Raw genomic sequence first — 12343 nt, 5'->3', positions numbered from 1 at the left:
TGCTACTGCTTTCAGATTCAGATTTTAACTGTAGTTACAGAACACGCTCATTGTCTTTTTCAGATTTTGCAAAAACCTTCAATTAACTCTAAACTATTTTTATACCTTTTGGGAGGTGCTCCTTTCATCTCAGCTGTGTCATTAGTTGTGGGAAACAAAGCCACCTGGATTCTGGGTAAAATCCACAGGGGCTAGACAGAGTAGAGGAGGATGTATCCTGTTCATGAGGATATATGGGCTATCACAAGGATTGTCAGTTCTCATTTATTTATTTCACAGCAATGCAGACTGACTGGGTCTCTTAAAGAGTGTCTTGTGCAGGTGTCAGTATTATTGATACAGAGAATCGTGGAAGGACAAGCCTTTAGGTAGGAAAAACTTTCTTTTAGCCATGTTTTCCAGTCATTTAGGAGTCTAAAAAAAGATGTAATATTACATTTCAGCTATGTCTGTCACTAAAATTTGCATATGCAGCCAGTTTTGACCCCCTCAAAATTGATTTCCATATAATAATCTGGCTCCAGTTCTTTGTTTTTTTTTTTTCCTGTAATTTGAAATAAGTTAAAATGTACTTTTAGATAAACTAAGACTTAATTCCGCAGCAATTACTTTTCCTGATAATTAAACATTTAGTTCATTGTCAGATTTACTGTTCATTCTAAATGTCAGAAAAAGTAAAAAAAAAAATTGGATAAATAAAAAAAAAAGTTCATTGCAAGTTTATCCAGTCTAATTAAGTTTAATTTTCCACTGTTATAGGTTCATTGGTTGAACCCACTGGAGGCTGAAGTCCTTTCCACTTGAAGCAGACTTTCTCAGCTGCCATTTAAACCAAAGTCGATAATTTCTGCCCTCTAAAAAACAGCACCTCAGTTTGCAGCTTTCACTGTGTGTCAAGTGTTAATTTAATTTAGGGCTGACATAAAGCTTACTTCCGCTGGTTTACATGCATATAAGGCAGAGTTATTTTACTCTTGAGCCTCGTAAATAAGGCTTCTCCCTGTTCTTTTTTTTATTTATTTTTTTTTAAATGCCTCTATGCTTGTGACAGCCATGTCCCATGGTGTTACGTTTTCAAGCTGTCTGTTATTCTGTAGGTCCATCCCACTCTCATGGATGTGCTATTTTAGAGATACCTTAAGTCAAATTCCTCAGATTTGGTACAAATATTAACTTCCTGTCAGGGATGAACTGATCAGTTTTTGGTCTTCAAAAGTAAAAATAACTCCATTAGTGTGTGAAATGTAACATCTTATAAATAACTTGGTTCAAAGCTAGTCAACATGAATGTTTTAAGTGAACAAAACAGGTTTATTGGCCATAACTGCAGAAGTTATAACATATAGAACATATAATGGGATAAGGTTACTTAAATGTGATATCATAATGTTTAGCAAAAATGTAGTTCATGCCTCTTATTTAGTCATAAACAGCAAGAACTGTGTGTGTTACGAAGAGGTGTGCAACCAGAAGGCGGTAATTACAGTTTTAACTAAAGTTAAAATGGGTGTGCTTGCATATGTTCTCACACTGAAAGATCTCAGAAGACCTCCTTTTCTTCCATCACCATGGTCCTTGTGCCCGCTTTCCCATCTTTACAGTTTGCATAGAAGTTTGATAAACATGACACCAGTAGATGGATTTCCCAGCTGACCTAGCTCTGAAGTAATGGGAATCTAGAGCGTAACAAATGGTGGTGCCAGTACAGGGCTGGCTCTGCTGGATGTGCAGGTGGTCCTCCATTCCCCTTGTCAACCCCCACCCGCTCACTGCTCCCACATCGTGGCCATGGAGACTTGAGCAAGATTATTTTGAAGTTCAGGTTACCGACCAGCTCTTTCACCACCCATTAGTCACACTCCAACTTCTGTTATAGGAATTTTTTTTACTATCCTCTCACATTTTGGAAATGTATACAGAGCATTTCCCCTTCAGACTTAACAGATCACACCATGTTTTTTTTTTTTTTTTTTTTTTTTTTTTTTTGGTAATTTCTTGTCTTTTCTGATTACTTACATCCTAAACAGGGTGCTGTTCTCATGGAAGGCTGATGTCATTTAGCTTTTTTGTCTGCAAATTGTAGTCTGTTTGCTATTAATTATGAATGAAAGGTTTGCAGGAGAGTTAACAGGAAATGTTAGTTTCAGATCTCAGAGTTCAAAGGATTTCCCTCTAGACAAATTCTTTGTTTTCTTTCAAATCCTGGCTCTCGCTGAGCCAATAATGTGTATTGATTGGATTTTACTCCTTTGTTTGCAAATGGTAGCCTTTGTGTTATTGAATCCAGAAAAAGAATCAACACTTTAGCAGAATTTTACACTTTATTAGCTGCTGTGTGTGAGATACTGTAAGAGGACACACAAATTTAGGTTGTAGGTACCCATGACTCAATTTGCAGAACAAAAACAAAAATATATATATACTTTGGGTGGACACTAATTACTTTACACCTATGAAGTATTTGAGCTGAAACAATATACATGAAATGAACACCACCTGAATACTTTGATATAACTTAGTGAGTTTTTGACGTTGCATGTTTGTTTCTATTTTACATTTAGCTAAAGGCTGTTCCTGCTTTTTACTTCCACCCTATCTTTCCTGTGGCAAAATATAGTATTGCCAGTTCAGTGTGCAAACAGAAACCCAGCATGAATGTAAATATCATGCAATTAGCTAATGGTACCAATCTGTATTGGAAAGTGAGACTTAAAATTGGTTATGGAAACGTAAAGTGCAAAGGGAGGTTAGATATGTTCACATTGTTATAGGATGGTCATGGTTTTAATTGCACACTTTGTGTAGTGAGGACAGTTATTAAAAGTATCTTAAGGATGCAGATGTTGCTATAGATCGATGCACGCAGTTTGCATTTAAAAGACAAATTTGGAAGGATCAGCGTGGTCAGATGTTTTTAGCTTTGCCACATTGAAATGTAAAGGTCAAATTGAAAAGACAAGTGTAACCAGGCCCAATGTCACACAGTGACAGAGAGGTAGCATTTGTGCATCACACTGCTCTTTTTAATATCGTCAGAGATAAGCGCAGTGGCAAAGTTTATTAAAAAGATCAAAAGTGATCTGAACATTTTCCTGGCAGGGAGCTGTTTTAAAAGCAGGCAAAATGCATCAGGAGATGGTGGGGAAAATTGCATCACGGTTCACTACCACTTCAGTTTGGGGTTTTCCGATGGGACCAGCTGCATGGTTCAGAGCAGAGAGATCAAATTGTGGAACAAGGAGCGGCTGTACCTTTTCAGCTGTCTAAATTTAAAGCATGCTGCACCTCTTAAAGTCTGATCTGTGACCATGATGGCATGCTGTGTTTACTGGGTAGCAATACGTGACCTACTGTATGGCTTTGACCCCTGCCTGAAATATTTGATTTCAGGCTGGGAAAGTGGGCTTGTTTAAGTGTGCTTCAGTGTGACCAACATGGTGGCCCACTTTATGCCACACATCAGACAGTGGGGAGCCTTAATGGAATTTTAGTACCTCTAGGAATGCAGATCCATTTGCCACTCCCAATGTATATACTGTGATGGCAAAAAAAAAAACCAACATTTTTTAATGATTATTTTAACTCGACGGAAACCTATAAAATAATGTAATTTGTTTGACAAGTTTTGTAACTCCCTTTGTGGCATTGATTTGTTTATACATGTGGAAGCAGATCAATGCCTGCAACAAGTTCTAAGTGGGCTGGATGATTGATTGTTGATAAAAGTGAAGTGCAATGAGATGAACCAATCTTTATGTCCTCAGAGGGAGCGGATAAGCTTTGTTTTTTAAGGGAAAGAAAATAATATGTAAAATAATGCATAACTTAAAGAACGGCTGATTTTGGATCTTTTGCTTTTGATGTTAAATACATGAAGTGTTTCTATCCATTTTCGTCAGTGACACCTTTAGGTTTTTGCCTCACATGACCCGCCTGGACTTAGAGAGCTTCCTTATAGTCGGCTTGATTTGACTGTCCCAGTCACAGAGGTCCTACTAAGCTTTGACATTGTGTTGAAGGCAAAAATATAAGTGAGAGGTTTTGGGAAGACATTCTTTTCCGCATTTTAGTGCTCTTACAAATATATTCTAAAACAAGTTAAATATTAGTAAATTGACAAGTTTACAAGATAAAGCTGGAAAAAGTCTTTATTAGGTAGATATGTACTTTAAGGGATGTGCCTACATTTCCTTAAGTCCCCGGGAATGAATGAAAATGCGGGCTTTTCTTTTTTTCTTTCTTTTTTTTGGCCTGTCACAATCCTACACTTTAGCTCTAAAACATTTAGAAAAACTCCCCCATCAAAAGCTAGAAAACAGCAGAAAGGTTAGGACATTAAAAAAAAACACTCTACCTGGAGCACTTAAGCCCAGATCTTTGTCATTATTAGCTTGCTCCTTGGACACAGAATCATATTTTACAGCGATGAAGACCAATGCCCTGAGCTCAGTTCGCCTCACGCACCATGGGCTAGAAATCCCAGAGATAAGTAGGTGTGACTTTTAGAGGACTAAATGAAGCTGAATGGGAACAAAGGGAAATGACTGGCTTTCTTCTCCATTAGCACCCAAATTAATCCACTCATTTATTCGCTACAAATTTATGAGGCACTGATGCTATAATAAGAAGTTTTATGTTGAATATTTAATTTCCTTAATTATTTTGCCATAGCTTTCTAGTTAGTTGAAGTCCATTTGTTACTCCCAGCGATGAATGGTTAATGAAGAGAAAAGCACTGAGATTTCTGGTAAATTGTGACATAGACTTAGATTTCCATTAAGCTTTGGTCAGTTGTTTGGTCTAGACAAAGTGTAATGAACATTTAATATACAGGATAATTCAGTGGTTATATGGGCACTACTTCAGTATTAAATTACTTCAAAAAACTCTTTTTTTTTTCTTTTATTTGGCTATTTAACATCAATAAATTGACTCGTAGATGTCAAATGCTAATTTCAAAACCAAAAACCAACTTATATTTCTGTTCTTTTAGCTACAGAATGATGATGTTGCCATTGTCTTGGTCAACAGAGGGTCCTTATCTTTCCCTGTCAGTCAAGCCATTGTTGAAGAGAGCGACCCTGCAAATGCAAAATGGCACAAGTGATGGATTACTCTTTCATTTGACAGGCTTTTCATCTGTTGAAAGGAGGGTGTGTGTGTGGTGGTGATGATGGTGTGGGGGTGCTCATGCATGCTATGTATGTGTTTGGATGAATTGGAGATTTTTTATTTATACGCCACACATTTTCAGATTTTACCCACTGATAAAGTGAAGAAGATAGCTGGTGTGGATTTAGCAAATAAAGAAAAAAGGTTAAATCATGGTCGATGGATTCTGTTTCAGTTTTAAAGTATCACTATATGTGAGGGGGGAAAAAACTTCATACGAGAATTGAGCTTTCTTTTGCAATGCAGATAAGATTGCAATGCAAATTATGTTTTGTTGCAGTCTACATCTGACACTTCATTGTAATACTTTTGACACCCCTCATGACACTTTTATCATCTGTTAAACTATTTATTTAAATATTTCAAAGCCGTGAGCGAATAGTCCATTATTAGTTATACATGCACGAATTTAACTCTCAATTTTCAGGCAGATATTTTCTTGTCTCCTTTCTTTTGAACTTGGTTGCAAACTAAGCTTTCGTTATGGGAGCTATTATGATGTTGAAATCTATTTTTATTTTTTAATATATCCCTTTGTGTCCAGGTTGTTTTCTTCCTACATGCCAAAGGCAAATTTGTAAGACAATGAAATGCTTTATTTAAAAAAACACATCTGTTGCCTCTGTAGGTCGGAACATTTTAGCACCAACATCATGAAGCTTTAAGTGCATCAGAAAACAACACTTTTACACTTTAGTCATTCTGGCCACTTCTTGAGTGCTGCTGTTCCACCTTGCCTTCTATTTGAGTCAGAAATTTATTGAAGGAAAGCATCTGGATGTCTGACTTGCCAGAGACAAAATGTAGTGTCCTCTGGTTAGAAGAGACTGCTCTGTGGGGCTTTTATTAGAAACCTCTCACGGAAAGCTCTACCAATTTGTCAAAGTCTCAGCACATAGCGTACTTGCTCCATCTGAGCTACTGCAGAAACTATTCTATCAAATATTACATGCTCATATGCAAGACTTATACTTGTTGCAATGCCGGTTTTTAAGCTGCATCTGCCTTTTTGTTCCATCTCACAGGGAATATCTGGTTTAAAAAAAAAGCACCAACAACACACAAAAAGGAGAATTTTTGCATTTCATGGTTAGGATGTGCATAAACCTTTGCACGGCTGCAGCTTTCTCAGTTCCCTGATGGCCAAATGTAAATCACAGGCTTCATTTAACAAAAAGCAGTACAAAAATGACTGTAGCATGTAGCAGACAAATTCAAATTTATGACTTACAAACATTCAGTAAGAAATACTTAAAAGAGGCAATGAGATTAGTTTTTCACTGCCTCGCAAAACAGGAGTCATTGAAACAGCTTGTGGATCTGTTGAATACAGCCTGTGAAGTGTAATGCTGCTGAACAGCTGGTCACAGCATTTCTCTTTCTCTGCGCTGACTTTTTCTGCATTGAAGGACCAAGTTGGCAGCTTTTGCTATCACTCTCACTCCACCCACACAGAAGGTGAGACATCATAAGATATCCTGGTCTTGTAACCTTTTAACACACTTGAAGGGGTCTGATGAATGGAATTTTTTGTGTGGATGCCACTGCCGAGATATCTTTTTGAAAAATGCGCCTGACTGTAATCTCGGTGAAATGATCATTGATCAAAGAGACAAATAGTTGTCTGAAACTTAAAACTAGTGGGAATTGTTCTCGGGTGAGGAAGACAGTGTGAAAAAGTGGATGACGTTAAAGGTCACCTGCTAAAGCAAATTTAAATACATGGAGCCGGCTGCCAAATCACTGATTGCCAGTTTAATGAACAATTTACAGAGACGTATTGAGTACCTAGTCTTTCTGGCTGGTTTTGACCCTGCTTATATACCTTTGAGGACCTTGTCTGTGCTAAAGCTGCCACTATTACCTCCCAAGAGCACTATGTAAAAAAATTAGGCATGCAAGTCGAAACAATATAAATGATCTAATGTCACTTTGGCTCCATTTTCCCTCTCACAAACTTTACCACTTCCCATATTCCATATTTCACCTCAAAGGGACTTCTCTAAGCCACCCGCTGCTCTGTTTTCCCTGCCACCTTCTTACTCTGTCACTGAGGATAGTTTGTGAGGAAGACTGTCACCAGAGAGGCCCATGGTGCACAGGGTGCCCCCTCCCCCCTCCCGAGGGCAGAGAGAGGGCACCATGCTGTAAAGTGCTTCAATGTTGCTTCATTTCCCCATTTTAATTGGGCTATCTAAATGCATCCTCAGTTTGTCAATACCCGCCGGGGTCCCAGATAAAAATGATTTGTCTCATGCTTTCAGAGGCATGCTCGGTTTCTTCCCTTCGAGAGTGTGCCCTGCCAATTGTCGACAACAAAGTGTAATGGAGAGCGCTCATTTTCAACCAGAACAAGCAATGCAGGTCCCCTTCTTCTATTGCTTCTACCTTTCTAGTCTTAGCCTTTTTTATACTCTCAATTCACAAGTCAGTGAAGGCATGCAGACACAGCCACCACCTCCTCTGTGAACACTTGTTGAGTGTTGAGGCACAGGGACTTGAAATTTGCATGCTCCATATATGTGGACACATACAGTATCTTTACAGGCACGTACACATGTCAGCTCTCACTGAAGGTCAGAGTCATTAAAACACAGTCTTATCTGTTTTTTTTTTCTGTGCTCTCTTTTTTTCTTATGTCCTTGTATTTTTTTACACCTCCTGTCGCTTTTTTACCATCAACTTCGCTCTCAGTGCTGGAGCCAGTGTTATCTGCAGACAGAAAAAAAAAAATCAGGCCCAACAGTGTGTCCTTGACGAGTGTTGAGCAAAAGTACAACGCTCAAAAGCCCATTTTCAGTCTTTTTTATGTGGCAGATGATGGATACGGTTTTGCAATGTTGATAGCTTTTTTTTGTTAACTAGAAACTGTAAAAACACTGCACATTTTAATCCCTCAATAAATTCATTATAATTTGGTGACTTGCACCAAGAAAACTATACTGTATTTAGATATAATTATGTATTTGTTATACTTCTTGCTTGGCCTAAACTTACCCCTGTAACTCATCTTGAATCACAGAATGAGGTTAAATGTTACTTTACGATATGTAAATATGCTAAACCCATCTTTGTGAGATTCAATATGGTCCATGTGTGTTATATGAATCCCACAACTGCAGTGTGGAAGTGAATTAGCTAACAAACTGGTGGCAGTAATCAAGCGTCAGTACACTGTGAATTGCCTGGGAATGCAAAACTAACAGGTGTTGCCCAGCTGTGCTTCTGGACATGATGACATAGTGCGGGTCTAAAGAGCCCATCAGCAGCAGCACACTGACTTTCACAGCTCAGTGTTTATGACACAGGTCAGCATTTTTTCACTGGCCTGCAGCCAGGATTGTGTTTGACAGTGTCCCCTATGGATGAGGAAGTAATGCACATCTATTTGGATTCTTTTACAAGGAGTTTTAGAATTGTATTATTTTAGATAATGCATCACATTTATTGATATGTTTTTGGACGACTGTAGACTCAAAATGCAGCAAATGCAGCATATTTTTTCCAAAGCAACGATCATTCATTCAGTCGTTGCTTTGGTTGACCGACGGCAAGAAACCTATTTTCTAACCCAGAGGCTTAAGAGAAGTTTGCTAAATGTTTTTACAGACTTGGTGCAGACAGTTATACTGATAAAGCCCTGGGCCAATGCGATTCAGCCCATTTTAACACAGGCAGCACCACCCGACCTGAAGATTGTAGCTACCACAGAAGAGCTGAGTATCTGTAGTTTGATGTGTTCTTTAACCCTCGGGCTACAAAACAAACCTTGCACAACTTAATAAAATAAAACCAAAATAGAACCCAAAACAAACAAAAAGAAAACAGGTATGTCACAAAATCTAGATTTTCCTACAGATAAGTGGGTATTGTTTGTTGGCTAGCCCTAAATCAATGAAAAGCTGCTTCAGATTTAAGAGGTTGTCAACTTTCCTTACATCTAATGAAATGACTGGGGGATGGGTGGTTGTAACAATGTTGGTGGTGGGGGGTGTTGTTACCAACTCCATTCAAGATTTTGGAGGGGGGGCAGTTCTAGAACAGCCTGAGCCACAATACCTCACTTTAAGCAACAGTTTTTAACTGGATACTGCCCAAGAGCCATCTGCGTTTGGAGTTTTACATTTCACTGAAATGGGATTACACTCGAAATGAAACGACTGCCACATTTTATCTTCCTCTCTGCTTTTAGGACCACCAGCCAATAATCTTTACTTCCATCTTTTACTGCAGTGCAGTTTGTTCAGCGATTTCATTTCAGATTCATGTGACTTTGATTTGGCACACTTTACACCCACAAATATACTTTTTTTCCTCTCTCTCTCTCCTCGGGTGTGTGTGGGTGTAGTCTTTATTCTCCTGAAGGTTCCTTCAAGCTCTCTTGAGTTTGTAATGAAATGAAAGGTTTCCAAAATGTCCAGATTGAATGATTTCCTTTTTTTTTTTCTTTTTATTTTTTAGTTTGAACGTAGGAAGTTTCAATTCACAGTGCATCCTCAACATCCCATTTTCTTCTAACATTATTGCAGCAAATGCAGCTTGAATATATTTTTGGTTGTTGAAATGACTTTTTAATTAGATGACCCACATCCCATTTGTTCTAAACTAGAAAGAATATTAAAGACAAAACAACTCTCTCTCTCTCTCTCCTTGCTGAAAAGTCTGTTGTGTGCACAGATCTGCAGGCTCCAGTTAAAGCAGACTGTCTCCCATTGTTAACAACAAAGTGAAAAATCACAGAAATGTAGAACACATTGCAAATCGCCATTTTCCTCAGCAGAGTTTATTCATGAACAGATTCGGCAGAGCTGCTCTTAGCTGAAACCTTGACGAGTGCCTGTTTGAATCTTAGTTTGAATGGTTTTGTTATGCCAGTGTTTTTAAGTTACTGCCCTATTCAGGTTAATATGAATTGCATATTAAATTACAGTTTATTTACTCTGTCTGAGGATACCGGTTATTATGTATGCATGGTTTGATTAGTAGTGGAACACAATGTTATATATCACGACAAAACTATTTGTCTCAGTCTAGGTGGGTTGCCATGTCAGCACTGTCACTGATACATAAAAAAATCATTATGTGGAGGGCGAAACATAGCCGAAGCATTGCTGCAAGTTACAGTCCACACAGTATTATGGGGATAAATGAGCAAAACTCTCCCCAAGGTCCCTAGGCTGTGATCTATTAAGGCACAGTCGTCTCGGATGGTGAATCTCGGGGCGCTAGGGAAATGTTTTAAGGGTGGGGTGGGGGGAGAATTGTTGTGCTGACATCCTCTCTCGGTGCAATCCCTTGTCCTTGTAGGACGGAAAAGAAAAACAGCACCAGAGGCTGACTTGGCTGTTCCTCTGAGCTCCGTCATAAATCCGACTGAACATTTCTGAACATCTGTTGTGGATGATTAGCTCCATGGCTAGCAGAGTTTGACCGGAGGGAATGAGAAACAGTGTGTTTGTGTATACTTGTTTGTGTGTAGTAAACTCCTTGCTGATTTAAGAATGAGGATTTTGCATATTTATCCCCACCAACCCCTTACTTTTTCTTAAGATAAAGAAAGAAGGCCAAATTATTTTTGAAGCAGTTTTCATTATCCTTCCAACATGTTGCTGGCCTTAAATAAACACAAATTATATATTTCAAGGTCATGTTTTGTTAGCCCCGTAAGTTTCAGTAATAATGGTACAGAAAATTGAATCGGAAACACATGCAGGAAGTTCATTTAAAAGCAGTGGGGATATTTTTCTAGGTGTATCATTAACCTGCTTTAGCTTCCATTAGGTCACAGACTCTCCCTGGAAGCTGGCCAGCAGATAAGACATAATGGAGTCTCTAAGGTGCACATAACATCACGTGTACCTCTGACCTTTCTTTTCTTTTCGTTTTAGAAGTGAAACAAAAAAAAATGTTTTTTTGTGTCACAGTTTAAAAAGGTAAAACCCTACAACCTCCTTCCTCCTCACATTGAAATTTGACACCGGTGACATCACATGGTGGGTTTGGCTTCTCCCGGACCGTCCCTGAACACCACACTCAGTGTGTGAACAAGCGTTGCCTCTGAAGGATCTCTCCCCAAGCCACCGCACAGCTCCACAGCCACAGCTGGAAACCAGTCGCTGCAGAGCCAAGACAGTTCCGCTGGTTTAATAAAAAGCTGTGAATGGAATAACTGAGGAGGGACTGGGGACAGCTTTCTTTCTCTCCCATTTTTTCATAAGACATCACTCAGGGATAATCTTTTGTGGATACTGCTGGATTTTCTTCTCTAGGATTTGGATACTCTCTCTTTCTGGAATAAGTGCCTCACAGTACAAAAGGAATGAAAAGGATTTCTTTATAAGTGGACTTACTTAGCATGTATGGGTAAGTTTCAGTTATCAGAACTTATTAAAAGCTATTAAGATTATAAAAGTTGTTTTCTTTCTAAAAACAAGTGAGGCACAGGTGCCATTTTTGTAAGTCACTTGACTTTTCCGAGTTGGTCTGAACTTTATTCCCCACATATCCAAGTTGTTTTTTTGGGGCTTTTTTTTTTCTTTTTGTCTCCCGATAGCCTTTCACAACTTACCTTTTATAATAAAAGTAACAAAATAAGTTGATGTGTTACACTTGAGTGGTCATGTATTTTCTTACTACTCTTTTGTCTCCTTTACTTTTGTCCTTGCTCACTCTTGCTTGTGAAGCCAAAACAATAGTTTAACCTCGTCTTGGCTCGGCTCTATTGGCTGGCTCTCTGGCAAATTGCCTTGTCTGGTGCAAGCCCTCCCCTACGTATTCAGAGGACTTTGAATAGAAGGGCCATAGAATGTCCCCTAGCTACCGCTGCTTAGGTGAGGCACCCTACCGTTCTACTGCATTAGGCTTACACTCAGGCTAACAACCTGTTTTTCCAGTTGTTTTTATCGCCACAGGCAATTTAGAGGGTAAAATTTCAGTTAACTACAATCCCAGATAATTGTAGAGGAGAGTTTTTGGAAGTCATAAATTATTAATTTAGTTTTTTTTCCTTTTTTTTCTCCGGGGGGGCTCAGACTCAATAAACTTTATCCTATGTCACATTTTTCTTTGTGAATACATTTTTCCCACCTTCTTTTTAACAAAGACTAACCTGCCGTTATTGTCCCCTTCAGCTAAAATGTCGTCTCTGATATTTTTTTTCCTTTTTTTTTGT

General features: G+C 38.6%; 1 protein-coding gene across 17 annotated transcripts in view; it reads left to right on the top strand.

The window, feature by feature from the left end:
• Nucleotides 1-12343, top strand: part of LOC121643850 (receptor-type tyrosine-protein phosphatase F) — a 181148-nt gene that overhangs the window by 32181 nt on the left and 136624 nt on the right. For 13 of the 17 annotated variants that reach the window (XM_041991423.1, XM_041991422.1, XM_041991421.1 and 10 more), the window contains exon 1: nt 11224-11535. The exons of the other annotated variants lie outside the window; for them this stretch is intronic. The gene's annotated coding sequence lies outside the window, so the exon portion shown is untranslated. Of the gene's footprint in view, nt 1-11223; nt 11536-12343 lie in introns of those variants that run through there. 17 annotated transcript variants of the gene reach the window in all.

This window comes from Melanotaenia boesemani, chromosome 8, assembly GCF_017639745.1.
Source record: "Melanotaenia boesemani isolate fMelBoe1 chromosome 8, fMelBoe1.pri, whole genome shotgun sequence".
Lineage (NCBI taxonomy): Eukaryota > Metazoa > Chordata > Actinopteri > Atheriniformes > Melanotaeniidae > Melanotaenia > Melanotaenia boesemani.
Note: the sequence above shows the minus strand (reverse complement) of the source record. Positions and strands in the feature narration are given on the sequence as shown.